The sequence below is a fragment of the Heterodontus francisci genome, chromosome 22 (assembly GCF_036365525.1).
Source record: "Heterodontus francisci isolate sHetFra1 chromosome 22, sHetFra1.hap1, whole genome shotgun sequence".
Lineage (NCBI taxonomy): Eukaryota > Metazoa > Chordata > Chondrichthyes > Heterodontiformes > Heterodontidae > Heterodontus > Heterodontus francisci.
This window is the reverse complement of record NC_090392.1, coordinates 34529860-34546253: the sequence shown is the minus strand read 5'-3', so window position 1 is coordinate 34546253 and position 16394 is coordinate 34529860. Positions and strand designations below refer to the sequence as shown.

Genomic DNA, 16394 nt, shown 5'->3' with positions numbered 1-16394 from the left:
ACTCAGCACGACTGGCAGCATCTGTGGAGACAGAAGCAGAGTTAACATTTCGGCTCAGTGACCCTTCTTCAGAACTGGCAAATATTAGAAATGTCAAAGGTTAGAAGCAAGTAAAGCGGGGGTGGAGCAAGAGATAACAAAGGAGAAGGTGTAGATTGGACAAGGCCACAGAATAGCTGACCAGAAGGTCATGGAGCAAAGGCAAACAATATGTTAATGGTGTGTTGAAAGACAAAGCATTAGTACAGAGAGGACTGTTAATGGACTGAAAATTGAACAGCAGCAAGTACAAACAGGAAAAAAAACAGTGGGTAAGCAAACTGAACAAACTAAGATGAAATAAAATAAACATACAAAAAAATGTAAAAAATGTAAAAATGAAAAATAACAAAAAATGAAAGTAAAATGGGGGCCCCGTCATGCTCTGGAATTATTGAACTCAATATTCAGTCCGGCACGCTCTCGTGTGCAGTGGTTCACACCGCAGCCTCACAGCTCCAGCGACCCGCTTTCAATTCTGGGCACTGCCTGCGTGGTGTTTGCAAGTTCTCCCTGTGTCTGCGTGGGATTCCTCTGGGTGCTCCGGTTTCCTCCCACATGCCAAAGACTGGCTGCTTGATAGGTTAATTGGCCATTATAAATTGCCCCTCGTATAGGGAGGTGGCAGGGAAATATAGGGAAGGTGGGGATGTGGTAGGAATATGGAATTCGTGTCGGATTAGTATAAATGGGTGGTCGATGGTCAGCACAGACTCGGTGGGCCGAAGGGCCTGTTTCACTGCTGTATCACCAAACTAAACTATCGGTCAACGGGATGCTGTTTTTCGAGCTTGTGTTGATGTTCACTGGAACACTGAGGCAATCCCAGGATAGAGATGTGAGCATGAGAGCAGTGGGCAGTCTTGAAATGGCAAGCAACCGGAAGCTCAGGGTCCTGCTTGCGGACTGAGCCGACGTATTCCGCAAAGCGGTCACCCAGTCTGCGTTTGGTCTCCCCAATAAACATGAATATACATGAATTGGATTTAGGCGCCAGTATGTTGCAAAACAAGAAGAAAGAAAAGCACAAATGCCATTAACTCTGACTTTGCAAATGATTCACTGAAAAATTCTTTCATTTGCTGGAAAAGATGACTATTGTGCATCTGAAAATGGGCACCATGGAATTGTGTTGCATACTGACCTGTTTTCCTATATTTGCCTGTCATCTATGCAATTCAATTTGTGTTGGATATTGCTGAGAATCTCATTTCAAGATGAGGGCACAGATATTATTATAATCCTACTGAAAGCATAAACCTGGAACAAATACTGTGTTACATGGATTGCAACGTTTCGAGGGCTGTGCAGCTAAGGTGAGGAAGACAGGAATGATGTGTTTGATGATTGCGTGGAATGCATTGCAAACTTGGGTTACGTTGCTTGATTTCATTCTACACCTTGAAATTCAGAAACAAGTGAGGCACCAGGTGGAAACCAACAGCTGTCTCTGTGGAAGAGGGGACATGGCTTCCTAATCTAACCATTTGAACTCTGCAAACATTCTGCTGGATCTGAACTGCCCTGTATACCAAGGCCAATTTGTATACTATATAGATTGGCATGCCCAGACTATGCAGAGGACTCCAGGTGGGGTCCAACCAGGACATTATATAGCTGCAGTGAAGCTTCGCCCCCATTATATAACTGCCTCTGTTACGCATTCTACTGCGAGGGTAATCACATTGTATGTAGCAACTCAGCAAAATAAGGACTCATTTGATCAAAATAAAGAGTTTAAAAACACAAATATGTGTCAGTGCAATCAGTAAATAATGAGAAATGAAATCCAGAAGTTGGCAAGAATCCCAAGTGGATGTCTTGGTGTGGTTGGGGAAGGGAATCTTTGTCAATGATGGCACACTGTGCATTAACACTGCAGCAGCTGCTGCACCTCTTACAAACTTAGTTTCTTAAGGGAGAGTTTTAAAAAAAGGGAATTGGATAATTGCATGAAAGGAGAGGCAAAGAAAAGCAGAGCTAAGGAAGTGGGCCCAAGTGGCAAGTCTTTGAAAAAACTGGCAATGGTACGATGGCCTGAATGGACTGGCGATGTGTTGTGCACTGCTGATCGTCCATGGCTGGGTCAATACCTCTGCAGCCTTGCGAAATGTCACAGTGGAATTGCATTTCAATGAAACAAGCACCACAAATCGATTAAGACTGTATAGTTTAACAATACTTGCAGCTTCCTCAGCGCTGTAACGTGTTGAGTTTCTGTAGTGTAGTGGTGATCACGTTTGCCTAACACGCAAAAGGTCCCCAGTTCGAAACTGGGCAGAAACATTTTCAAAACGAACCCAAACTTCTTCGCAAGAAATATGCAATCATTGACATTCCCCATGAACACAACACAATTTCTCAAAGCCCTCTTTCTCTTGCACATTGTGTGCACAATGCCTTGCACTCGCTCCTCTTTCTAGTCCTGATGCTGCAGAAAGTTCCGCAAAACCGAGCAGTGACACTTTATTTGGCTCAGATGAGAATAGAAACCTGCAACACGAGCTTGCTAAGTAACAGCGAATCTTAGTCTCATTTCAGACGAGGCAAAAGCACATCAGCAATTCACTTTCACCAGCTCCACAGTCGTTGAGACAGGGGCACGCTGCAATATTTTGACCCGCACTGTCCAATTACTCGCTGTCAGCAGCAAGTGGCGTCTGCTGCCTCAATCAACAGGTTACTGGCCATCTCGGGGAGGTAAAATAGCACAACCCGGGCCAAATCTCCCCATCAACCAACCACCGGCTCAGCAAAACGTAGGCACATGATATCCGGGTCACTGAACCTCCGAGCAGCTCTTACAGAACACCCAAGTGACTGAAACTTTCTTTGAGTTGCAATGATGAATCTCCGGTGGAAACAAGTTGGGGGAAATTGCTCCTCCTGAACATTTCTTCTTGGGTAAAAGGGGCAAAAATCCTTTTCAATTTAACCACTGCTGCAGCAGATTCTTGGTGTCTTAAGCACCTTGATAACCCAGCTCTTAACATGCAGCCGCAATTATGACAAGGGGTGAAGGTTCATGACACGCAGAGGGGAAAAAGTTATTTAAGTTATGACAGTCGCTCACAGATTTATTAGCGTTTTGTTCAGTCAGTAACAGAGACATACCTGGATTTATTGATGCAGATTAACATAACTATTCAGCGTCACGCAGAGCCGCTAGGAGTACTTTGCCTCCCTTAAAGACGGACACGGCTGATTCTGTAACTGAAGCTAAGGAAACAGGCAGACCTGCCAAATTATTATTTTATTTTGTTCTTCATTCGGCAAGTAACAGGAACACTAACAAGGTGGCGTTAAAATGAGATGCACTGCGGCTCCGCTCAATATCAAAGCGCTCCTTCATATTGAACCGAGGAAGAATATACATGAATAAAAGCAAAATACTGTGGATGCTGGAAATCTGAAATAAAAACAAGAAATTCTGGAAATACTCAGCACGACTGGCAGCATCTGTGGAGACAGAAGCAGAGTTAACATTTCGGCTCAGTGACCCTTCTTCAGAACTGGCAAATATTAGAAATGTCAAAGGTTAGAAGCAAGTAAAGCGGGGGTGGAGCAAGAGATAACAAAGGAGAAGGTGTAGATTGGACAAGGCCACAGAATAGCTGACCAGAAGGTCATGGAGCAAAGGCAAACAATATGTTAATGGTGTGTTGAAAGACAACGCATTAGTACAGAGAGGACTGTTAATGGACTGAAAATTGAACAGCAGCAAGTACAAACAGGAAAAAAAACAGTGGGTAAGCAAACTGAACAAACTAAGATGAAATAAAATAAACATACAAAAAAATGTAAAAAATGTAAAAATGAAAAATAACAAAAAATGAAAGTAAAATGGGGGCCCCGTCATGCTCTGGAATTATTGAACTCAATATTCAGTCCGGCACGCTCTCGTGTGCAGTGGTTCACACCGCAGCCTCACAGCTCCAGCGACCCGCTTTCAGTTCTGGGCACTGCCTGCGTGGTGTTTGCAAGTTCTCCCTGTGTCTGCGTGGGATTCCTCTGGGTGCTCCGGTTTCCTCCCACATGCCAAAGACTGGCTGCTTGATAGGTTAATTGGCCATTATAAATTGCCCCTCGTATAGGGAGGTGGCAGGGAAATATAGGGAAGGTGGGGATGTGGTAGGAATATGGAATTCGTGTCGGATTAGTATAAATGGGTGGTCGATGGTCAGCACAGACTCGGTGGGCCGAAGGGCCTGTTTCACTGCTGTATCACCAAACTAAACTATCGGTCAACGGGATGCTGTTTTTCGAGCTTGTGTTGATGTTCACTGGAACACTGAGGCAATCCCAGGATAGAGATGTGAGCATGAGAGCAGTGGGCAGTCTTGAAATGGCAAGCAACCGGAAGCTCAGGGTCCTGCTTGCGGACTGAGCCGACGTATTCCGCAAAGCGGTCACCCAGTCTGCGTTTGGTCTCCCCAATAAACATGAATATACATGAATTGGATTTAGGCGCCAGTATGTTGCAAAACAAGAAGAAAGAAAAGCACAAATGCCATTAACTCTGACTTTGCAAATGATTCACTGAAAAATTCTTTCATTTGCTGGAAAAGATGACTATTGTGCATCTGAAAATGGGCACCATGGAATTGTGTTGCATACTGACCTGTTTTCCTATATTTGCCTGTCATCTATGCAATTCAATTTGTGTTGGATATTGCTGAGAATCTCATTTCAAGATGAGGGCACAGATATTATTATAATCCTACTGAAAGCCTAAACCTGGAACAAATACTGTGTTACATGGATTGCAACGTTTCGAGGGCTGTGCAGCTAAGGTGAGGAAGACAGGAATGATGTGTTTGATGATTGCGTGGAATGCATTGCAAACTTGGGTTACGTTGCTTGATTTCATTCTACACCTTGAAATTCAGAAACAAGTGAGGCACCAGGTGGAAACCAACAGCTGTCTCTGTGGAAGAGGGGACATGGCTTCCTAATCTAACCATTTGAACTCTGCAAACATTCTGCTGGATCTGAACTGCCCTGTATACCAAGGCCAATTTGTATACTATATAGATTGGCATGCCCAGACTATGCAGAGGACTCCAGGTGGGGTCCAACCAGGACATTATATAGCTGCAGTGAAGCTTCGCCCCCATTATATAACTGCCTCTGTTACGCATTCTACTGCGAGGGTAATCACATTGTATGTAGCAACTCAGCAAAATAAGGACTCATTTGATCAAAATAAAGAGTTTAAAAACACAAATATGTGTCAGTGCAATCAGTAAATAATGAGAAATGAAATCCAGAAGTTGGCAAGAATCCCAAGTGGATGTCTTGGTGTGGTTGGGGAAGGGAATCTTTGTCAATGATGGCACACTGTGCATTAACACTGCAGCAGCTGCTGCACCTCTTACAAACTTAGTTTCTTAAGGGAGAGTTTTAAAAAAAGGGAATTGGATAATTGCATGAAAGGAGAGGCAAAGAAAAGCAGAGCTAAGGAAGTGGGCCCAAGTGGCAAGTCTTTGAAAAAACTGGCAATGGTACGATGGCCTGAATGGACTGGCGATGTGTTGTGCACTGCTGATCGTCCATGGCTGGGTCAATACCTCTGCAGCCTTGCGAAATGTCACAGTGGAATTGCATTTCAATGAAACAAGCACCACAAATCGATTAAGACTGTATAGTTTAACAATACTTGCAGCTTCCTCAGCGCTGTAACGTGTTGAGTTTCTGTAGTGTAGTGGTGATCACGTTTGCCTAACACGCAAAAGGTCCCCAGTTCGAAACTGGGCAGAAACATTTTCAAAACGAACCCAAACTTCTTCGCAAGAAATATGCAATCATTGACATTCCCCATGAACACAACACAATTTCTCAAAGCCCTCTTTCTCTTGCACATTGTGTGCACAATGCCTTGCACTCGCTCCTCTTTCTAGTCCTGATGCTGCAGAAAGTTCCGCAAAACCGAGCAGTGACACTTTATTTGGCTCAGATGAGAATAGAAACCTGCAACACGAGCTTGCTAAGTAACAGCGAATCTTAGTCTCATTTCAGACGAGGCAAAAGCACATCAGCAATTCACTTTCACCAGCTCCACAGTCGTTGAGACAGGGGCACGCTGCAATATTTTGACCCGCACTGTCCAATTACTCGCTGTCAGCAGCAAGTGGCGTCTGCTGCCTCAATCAACAGGTTACTGGCCATCTCGGGGAGGTAAAATAGCACAACCCGGGCCAAATCTCCCCATCAACCAACCACCGGCTCAGCAAAACGTAGGCACATGATATCCGGGTCACTGAACCTCCGAGCAGCTCTTACAGAACACCCAAGTGACTGAAACTTTCTTTGAGTTGCAATGATGAATCTCCGGTGGAAACAAGTTGGGGGAAATTGCTCCTCCTGAACATTTCCTCTTGGGTAAAAGGGGCAAAAATCCTTTTCAATTTAACCACTGCTGCAGCAGATTCTTGGTGTCTTAAGCACCTTGATAACCCAGCTCTTAACATGCAGCCGCAATTATGACAAGGGGTGAAGGTTCATGACACGCAGAGGGGAAAAAGTTATTTAAGTTATGACAGTCGCTCACAGATTTATTAGCGTTTTGTTCAGTCAGTAACAGAGACATACCTGGATTTATTGATGCAGATTAACATAACTATTCAGCGTCACGCAGAGCCGCTAGGAGTACTTTGCCTCCCTTAAAGACGGACACGGCTGATTCTGTAACTGAAGCTAAGGAAACAGGCAGACCTGCCAAATTATTATTTTATTTTGTTCTTCATTCGGCAAGTAACAGGAACACTAACAAGGTGGCGTTAAAATGAGATGCACTGCGGCTCCGCTCAATATCAAAGCGCTCCTTCATATTGAACCGAGGAAGAATATACATGAATAAAAGCAAAATACTGTGGATGCTGGAAATCTGAAATAAAAACAAGAAATTCTGGAAATATTCAGCACGACTGGCAGCATCTGTGGAGACAGAAGCAGAGTTAACATTTCGGCTCAGTGACCCTTCTTCAGAACTGGCAAATATTAGAAATGTCAAAGGTTAGAAGCAAGTAAAGCGGGGGTGGAGCAAGAGATAACAAAGGAGAAGGTGTAGATTGGACAAGGCCACAGAATAGCTGACCAGAAGGTCATGGAGCAAAGGCAAACAATATGTTAATGGTGTGTTGAAAGACAAAGCATTAGTACAGAGAGGACTGTTAATGGACTGAAAATTGAACAGCAGCAAGTACAAACAGGAAAAAAAACAGTGGGTAAGCAAACTGAACAAACTAAGATGAAATAAAATAAACATACAAAAAAATGTAAAAAATGTAAAAATGAAAAATAACAAAAAATGAAAGTAAAATGGGGGCCCCGTCATGCTCTGGAATTATTGAACTCAATATTCAGTCCGGCACGCTCTCGTGTGCAGTGGTTCACACCGCAGCCTCACAGCTCCAGCGACCCGCTTTCAATTCTGGGCACTGCCTGCGTGGTGTTTGCAAGTTCTCCCTGTGTCTGCGTGGGATTCCTCTGGGTGCTCCGGTTTCCTCCCACATGCCAAAGACTGGCTGCTTGATAGGTTAATTGGCCATTATAAATTGCCCCTCGTATAGGGAGGTGGTGGGGAAATATAGGGAAGGTGGGGATGTGGTAGGAATATGGAATTCGTGTCGGATTAGTATAAATGGGTGGTCGATGGTCAGCACAGACTCGGTGGGCCGAAGGGCCTGTTTCACTGCTGTATCACCAAACTAAACTAATCGGTCAACGGGATGCTGTTTTTCGAGCTTGTGTTGATGTTCACTGGAACACTGAGGCAATCCCAGGATAGAGATGTGAGCATGAGAGCAGTGGGCAGTCTTGAAATGGCAAGCAACCGGAAGCTCAGGGTCCTGCTTGCGGACTGAGCCGACGTATTCCGCAAAGCGGTCACCCAGTCTGCGTTTGGTCTCCCCAATAAACATGAATATACATGAATTGGATTTAGGCGCCAGTATGTTGCAAAACAAGAAGAAAGAAAAGCACAAATGCCATTAACTCTGACTTTGCAAATGATTCACTGAAAAATTCTTTCATTTGCTGGAAAAGATGACTATTGTGCATCTGAAAATGGGCACCATGGAATTGTGTTGCATACTGACCTGTTTTCCTATATTTGCCTGTCATCTATGCAATTCAATTTGTGTTGGATATTGCTGAGAATCTCATTTCAAGATGAGGGCACAGATATTATTATAATCCTACTGAAAGCCTAAACCTGGAACAAATACTGTGTTACATGGATTGCAACGTTTCGAGGGCTGTGCAGCTAAGGTGAGGAAGACAGGAATGATGTGTTTGATGATTGCGTGGAATGCATTGCAAACTTGGGTTACGTTGCTTGATTTCATTCTACACCTTGAAATTCAGAAACAAGTGAGGCACCAGGTGGAAACCAACAGCTGTCTCTGTGGAAGAGGGGACATGGCTTCCTAATCTAACCATTTGAACTCTGCAAACATTCTGCTGGATCTGAACTGCCCTGTATACCAAGGCCAATTTGTATACTATATAGATTGGCATGCCCAGACTATGCAGAGGACTCCAGGTGGGGTCCAATCAGAACATTATATAGCTGCAGTGAAGCTTCGCCCCCATTATATAACTGCCTCTGTTACGCATTCTACTGCGAGGGTAATCACATTGTATGTAGCAACTCAGCAAAATAAGGATCATTTGATCAAAATAAAGAGTTTAAAAACACAAATATGTGTCAGTGCAATCAGTAAATAATGAGAAATGAAATCCAGAAGTTGGCAAGAATCCCAAGTGGATGTCTTGGTGTGGTTGGGGAAGGGAATCTTTGTCAATGATGGCACACTGTGCATTAACACTGCAGCAGCTGCTGCACCTCTTACAAACTTAGTTTCTTAAGGGAGAGTTTTAAAAAAAGGGAATTGGATAATTGCATGAAAGGAGAGGCAAAGAAAAGCAGAGCTAAGGAAGTGGGCCCAAGTGGCAAGTCTTTGAAAAAACTGGCAATGGTACGATGGCCTGAATGGACTGGCGATGTGTTGTGCACTGCTGATCGTCCATGGCTGGGTCAATACCTCTGCAGCCTTGCGAAATGTCACAGTGGAATTGCATTTCAATGAAACAAGCACCACAAATCGATTAAGACTGTATAGTTTAACAATACTTGCAGCTACTTCAGCACTGTGACGTGTTGAGTTTCTGTAGTGTAGTGGTGATCACGTTTGCCTAACACGCAAAAGGTCCCCAGTTCGAAACTGGGCAGAAACATTTTCAAAACGAACCCAAACTTCTTCGCAAGAAATATGCAATCATTGACATTCCCCATGAACACAACACAATTTCTCAAAGCCCTCTTTCTCTTGCACATTGTGTGCACAATGCCTTGCACTCGCTCCTCTTTCTAGTCCTGATGCTGCAGAAAGTTCCGCAAAACCGAGCAGTGACACTTTATTTGGCTCAGATGAGAATAGAAACCTGCAACACGAGCTTGCTAAGTAACAGCGAATCTTAGTCTCATTTCAGACGAGGCAAAAGCACATCAGCAATTCACTTTCACCAGCTCCACAGTCGTTGAGACAGGGGCACGCTGCAATATTTTGACCCGCACTGTCCAATTACTCGCTGTCAGCAGCAAGTGGCGTCTGCTGCCTCAATCAACAGGTTACTGGCCATCTCGGGGAGGTAAAATAGCACAACCCGGACCAAATCTCCTCATCAACCAAGCACCGGCTCAGCAAAACATAGGCACATGATATCCGGGTCACTGAACCTCCGAGCAGCTCTTACAGAACACCCAAGTGACTGAAACTTTCTTTGAGTTGCAATGATGAATCTCCGGTGGAAACAAGTTGGGGGAAATTGCTCCTCCTGAACATTTCTTCTTGGGTAAAAGGGGCAAAAATCCTTTTCAATTTAACCACTGCTGCAGCAGATTCTTGGTGTCTTAAGCACCTTGATAACCCAGCTCTTAACATGCAGCCGCAATTATGACAAGGGGTGAAGGTTCATGACACGCAGAGGGGAAAAAGTTATTTAAGTTATGACAGTCGCTCACAGATTTATTAGCGTTTTGTTCAGTCAGTAACAGAGACATACCTGGATTTATTGATGCAGATTAACATAACTATTCAGCGTCACGCAGAGCCGCTAGGAGTACTTTGCCTCCCTTAAAGACGGACACGGCTGATTCTGTAACTGAAGCTAAGGAAACAGGCAGACCTGCCAAATTATTATTTTATTTTGTTCTTCATTCGGCAAGTAACAGGAACACTAACAAGGTGGCGTTGAAAATGAGATGCACTGCGGCTCCGCTCAATATCAAAGCGCTCCTTCATATTGAACCGAGGAAGAATATACATGAATTAAAGCAAAATACTGTGGATGCTGGAAATCTGAAATAAAAACAAGAAATTCTGGAAATACTCAGCACGACTGGCAGCATCTGTGGAGACCGAAGCAGAGTTAACATTTCGGCTCAGTGACCCTTCTTCAGAACTGGCAAATATTAGAAATGTCAAAGGTTAGAAGCAAGTAAAGCGGGGGTGGAGCAAGAGATAACAAAGGAGAAGGTGTAGATTGGACAAGGCCACAGAATAGCTGACCAGAAGGTCATGGAGCAAAGGCAAACAATATGTTAATGGTGTGTTGAAAGACAAAGCATTAGTACAGAGAGGACTGTTAATGGACTGAAAATTGAACAGGAGCAAGTACAAACAGGAAAAAAAACAGTGGGTAAGCAAACTGAACAAACTAAGATGAAATAAAATAAATATACAAAAAAATGTAAAAAATGTAAAAATGAAAAATAACAAAAAATGAAAGTAAAATGGGGGCCCCGTCATGCTCTGGAATTATTGAACTCAATATTCAGCCCGGCACGCTCTCGTGTGCAGTGGTTCACACCGCAGCCTCACAGCTCCAGCGACCCGCTTTCAATTCTGGGCACTGCCTGCGTGGTGTTTGCAAGTTCTCCCTGTGTCTGCGTGGGATTCCTCTGGGTGCTCCGGTTTCCTCCCACATGCCAAAGACTGGCTGCTTGATAGGTTAATTGGCCATTATAAATTGCCCCTCGTATAGGGAGGTGGTAGGGAAATATTGGGAAGGTGGGGATGTGGTAGGAATATGGAATTCGTGTCGGATTAGTATAAATGGGTGGTCGATGGTCAGCACAGACTCGGTGGGCCGAAGGGCCTGTTTCACTGCTGTATCACCAAACTAAACTAATCGGTCAACGGGATGCTGTTTTTCGAGCTTGTGTTGATGTTCACTGGAACACTGAGGCAATCCCAGGATAGAGATGTGAGCATGAGAGCAGTGGGCAGTCTTGAAATGGCAAGCAACCGGAAGCTCAGGGTCCTGCTTGCGGACTGAGCCGACGTATTCCGCAAAGCGGTCACCCAGTCTGCGTTTGGTCTCCCCAATAAACATGAATATACATGAATTGGATTTAGGCGCCAGTATGTTGCAAAACAAGAAGAAAGAAAAGCACAAATGCCATTAACTCTGACTTTGCAAATGATTCACTGAAAAATTCTTTCATTTGCTGGAAAAGATGACTATTGTGCATCTGAAAATGGACACCATGGAATTGTGTTGCATACTGACCTGTTTTCCTATATTTGCCTGTCATCTATGCAATTCAATTTGTGTTGGATATTGCTGAGAATCTCATTTCAAGATGAGGGCACAGATATTATTATAATCCTACTGAAAGCATAAACCTGGAACAAATACTGTGTTACATGGATTGCAACGTTTCGAGGGCTGTGCAGCTAAGGTGAGGAAGACAGGAATGATGTGTTTGATGATTGCGTGGAATGCATTGCAAACTTGGGTTACGTTGCTTGATTTCATTCTACACCTTGAAATTCAGAAACAAGTGAGGCACCAGGTGGAAACCAACAGCTGTCTCTGTGGAAGAGGGGACATGGCTTCCTAATCTAACCATTTGAACTCTGCAAACATTCTGCTGGATCTGAACTGCCCTGTATACCAAGGCCAATTTGTATACTATATAGATTGGCATGCCCAGACTATGCAGAGGACTCCAGGTGGGGTCCAACCAGGACATTGTATAGCTGCAGTGAAGCTTCGCCCCCATTATATAACTGCCTCTGTTACGCATTCTACTGCGAGGGTAATCACATTGTATGTAGCAACTGAGCAAAATAAGGACTCATTTGATCAAAATAAAGAGTTTAAAAACACAAATATGTGTCAGTGCAATCAGTAAATAATGAGAAATGAAATCCAGAAGTTGGCAAGAATCCCAAGTGGATGTCTTGGTGTGGTTGGGGAAGGGAATCTTTGTCAATGATGGCACACTGTGCATTAACACTGCAGCAGCTGCTGCACCTCTTACAAACTTAGTTTCTTAAGGGAGAGTTTTAAAAAAAGGGAATTGGATAATTGCATGAAAGGAGAGGCAAAGAAAAGCAGAGCTAAGGAAGTGGGCCCAAGTGGCAAGTCTTTGAAAAAACTGGCAATGGTACGATGGCCTGAATGGACTGGCGATGTGTTGTGCACTGCTGATCGTCCATGGCTGGGTCAATACCTCTGCAGCCTTGCGAAATGTCACAGTGGAATTGCATTTCAATGAAACAAGCACCACAAATCGATTAAGACTGTATTGTTTAACAATACTTGCAGCTTCCTGAAGGTTGCAATCGTGTTGCGTTTCTGTAATGTAGTGGTGATCACGTTTGCCTCACACGCAAAAGGTCATCAGTTCAAGACTGGTCAGAAACATTTTCGAAATCAACCCCAACTTCTTCGCAAGAAATATGCAATCATTGACATTCCCCATGAACACAACACAATTTCTCAAAGCCCTCTTTCTCTTGCACATTGTGTGCACAATGCCTTGCACTCGCTCCTCTTTCTAGTCCTGATGCTGCAGAAAGTTCCGCAAAACCGAGCAGTGACACTTTATTTGGCTCAGATGAGAATAGAAACCTGCAACACGAGCTTGCTCAGTAACAGCGAATCTTAGTCTCATTTCAGACGAGGCAAAAGCACATCAGCAATTCACTTTCACCAGCTCCACAGTCGTTGAGACAGGGGCACGCTGCAATATTTTGACCCGCACTGTCCAATTACTCGCTGTCAGCAGCAAGTGGCGTCTGCTGCCTCAATCAACAGGTTACTGGCCATCTCGGGGAGGTAAAATAGCACAACCCGGACCAAATCTCCCCATCAACCAAGCACCGGCTCAGCAAAACATAGGCACATGATATCCGGGTCACTGAACCTCCGAGCAGCTCTTACAGAACACCCAAGTGACTGAAACTTTCTTTGAGTTGCAATGATGAATCTCCGGTGGAAACAAGTTGGGGGAAATTGCTCCTCCTGAACATTTCTTCTTGGGTAAAAGGGGCAAAAATCCTTTTCAATTTAACCACTGCTGCAGCAGATTCTTGGTGTCTTAAGCACCTTGATAACCCAGCTCTTAACATGCAGCCGCAATTATGACAAGGGGTGAAGGTTCATGACACGCAGAGGGGAAAAAGTTATTTAAGTTATGACAGTCGCTCACAGATTTATTAGCGTTTTGTTCAGTCAGTAACAGAGACATACCTGGATTTATTGATGCAGATTAACATAACTATTCAGCGTCACGCAGAGCCGCTAGGAGTACTTTGCCTCCCTTAAAGACGGACACGGCTGATTCTGTAACTGAAGCTAAGGAAACAGGCAGACCTGCCAAATTATTATTTTATTTTGTTCTTCATTCGGCAAGTAACAGGAACACTAACAAGGTGGCGTTAAAATGAGATGCACTGCGGCTCCGCTCAATATCAAAGCGCTCCTTCATATTGAACCGAGGAAGAATATACATGAATAAAAGCAAAATACTGTGGATGCTGGAAATCTGAAATAAAAACAAGAACTTCTGGAAATACTCAGCACGACTGGCAGCATCTGTGGAGACAGAAGCAGAGTTAACATTTCGGCTCAGTGACCCTTCTTCAGAACTGGCAAATATTAGAAATGTCAAAGGTTAGAAGCAAGTAAAGCGGGGGTGGAGCAAGAGATAACAAAGGAGGTGTAGATTGGACAAGGCCACAGAATAGCTGACCAGAAGGTCATGGAGCAAAGGCAAACAATATGTTAATGGTGTGTTGAAAGACAAAGCATTAGTACAGAGAGGACTGTTAATGGACTGAAAATTGAACAGCAGCAAGTACAAACAGGAAAAAAAACAGTGGGTAAGCAAACTGAACAAACTAAGATGAAATAAAATAAACATACAAAAAAATGTAAAAAATGTAAAAATGAAAAATAACAAAAAATGAAAGTAAAATGGGGGCCCCGTCATGCTCTGGAATTATTGAACTCAATATTCAGCCCGGCACGCTCTCGTGTGCAGTGGTTCACACCGCAGCCTCACAGCTCCAGCGACCCGCTTTCAATTCTGGGCACTGCCTGCGTGGTGTTTGCAAGTTCTCCCTGTGTCTGCGTGGGATTCCTCTGGGTGCTCCGGTTTCCTCCCACATGCCAAAGACTGGCTGCTTGATAGGTTAATTGGCCATTATAAATTGCTCCTCGTATAGGGAGGTGGTAGGGAAATATTGGGAAGGTGGGGATGTGGTAGGAATATGGAATTCGTGTCGGATTAGTATAAATGGGTGGTCGATGGTCAGCACAGACTCGGTGGGCCGAAGGGCCTGTTTCACTGCTGTATCACCAAACTAAACTAATCGGTCAACGGGATGCTGTTTTTCGAGCTTGTGTTGATGTTCACTGGAACACTGAGGCAATCCCAGGATAGAGATGTGAGCATGAGAGCAGTGGGCAGTCTTGAAATGGCAAGCAACCGGAAGCTCAGGGTCCTGCTTGCGGACTGAGCCGACGTATTCCGCAAAGCGGTCACCCAGTCTGCGTTTGGTCTCCCCAATAAACATGAATATACATGAATTGGATTTAGGCGCCAGTATGTTGCAAAACAAGAAGAAAGAAAAGCACAAATGCCATTAACTCTGACTTTGCAAATGATTCACTGAAAAATTCTTTCATTTGCTGGAAAAGATGACTATTGTGCATCTGAAAATGGGCACCATGGAATTGTGTTGCATACTGACCTGTTTTCCTATATTTGCCTGTCATCTATGCAATTCAATTTGTGTTGGATATTGCTGAGAATCTCATTTCAAGATGAGGGCACAGATATTATTATAATCCTACTGAAAGCATAAACCTGGAACAAATACTGTGTTACATGGATTGCAACGTTTCGAGGGCTGTGCAGCTAAGGTGAGGAAGACAGGAATGATGTGTTTGATGATTGCGTGGAATGCATTGCAAACTTGGGTTACGTTGCTTGATTTCATTCTACACCTTGAAATTCAGAAACAAGTGAGGCACCAGGTGGAAACCAACAGCTGTCTCTGTGGAAGAGGGGACATGGCTTCCTAATCTAACCATTTGAACTCTGCAAACATTCTGCTGGATCTGAACTGCCCTGTATACCAAGGCCAATTTGTATACTATATAGATTGGCATGCCCAGACGATGCAGAGGACTCCAGGTGGGGTCCAACCAGGACATTATATAGCTGCAGTGAAGCTTCGCCCCCATTATATAACTGCCTCTGTTACGCATTCTACTGCGAGGGTAATCACATTGAATGTAGCAACTGAGCAAAATAAGGACTCATTTGATCAAAATAAAGAGTTTAAAAACACAAATATGTGTCAGTGCAATCAGTAAATAATGAGAAATGAAATCCAGAAGTTGGCAAGAATCCCAAGTGGATGTCTTGGTGTGGTTGGGGAAGGGAATCTTTGTCAATGATGGCACACTGTGCATTAACACTGCAGCAGCTGCTGCACCTCTTACAAACTTAGTTTCTTAAGGGAGAGTTTTAAAAAAAGGGAATTGGATAATTGCATGAAAGTAGAGGCAAAGAAAAGCAGAGCTAAGGAAGTGGGCCCAAGTGGCAAGTCTTTGAAAAAACTGGCAATGGTACGATGGCCTGAATGGACTGGCGATGTGTTGTGCACTGCTGATCGTCCATGGCTGGGTCAATACCTCTGCAGCCTTGCGAAATGTCACAGTGGAATTGCATTTCAATGAAACAAGCACCACAAATCGATTAAGACTGTATAGTTTAACAATACTTGCAGCTTCCTCAGCGCTGCAACATGTTGAGTTTCTGTAGTGTAGTGGTGATCACGTTTGCCTAACGCGCAAAAGGTCCCCAGTTCGAAACTAGGCAGAAACATTTTCAAAACGAACCCAAACTTCTTCGCAAGAAATATGCAATCATTGACATTCCCCATGAACACAACACAATTTCTCAAAGCCCTCTTTCTCTTGCACATTGTGTGCACAATGCCTTGCACTCGCTCCTCTTTCTAGTCCTGATGCTGCAGAAAGTTCCG

The 16394-nt window shown here is 43.9% G+C and overlaps 5 non-coding genes across 5 annotated transcripts; all 5 read left to right on the top strand.

Annotated features, from left to right (window-relative positions):
• Positions 1–2252: 2252 nt before the first annotated feature.
• trnav-aac (transfer RNA valine (anticodon AAC)) lies at positions 2253–2325 on the top strand. The gene has a single exon. It is a non-coding gene; the product is annotated as a tRNA-Val (tRNA).
• Positions 2326–5729: 3404 nt separating this feature from the next.
• On the top strand, positions 5730–5802 carry trnav-aac (transfer RNA valine (anticodon AAC)). The gene has a single exon. It is a non-coding gene; the product is annotated as a tRNA-Val (tRNA).
• Positions 5803–9206: 3404 nt separating this feature from the next.
• On the top strand, positions 9207–9279 carry trnav-aac (transfer RNA valine (anticodon AAC)). The gene has a single exon. It is a non-coding gene; the product is annotated as a tRNA-Val (tRNA).
• A 3407-nt stretch (positions 9280–12686) lies between these two features.
• trnav-cac (transfer RNA valine (anticodon CAC)) lies at positions 12687–12759 on the top strand. The gene has a single exon. It is a non-coding gene; the product is annotated as a tRNA-Val (tRNA).
• A 3402-nt stretch (positions 12760–16161) lies between these two features.
• trnav-aac (transfer RNA valine (anticodon AAC)) lies at positions 16162–16234 on the top strand. Its single transcript has one exon. It is a non-coding gene; the product is annotated as a tRNA-Val (tRNA).
• Positions 16235–16394: the final 160 nt, after the last annotated feature.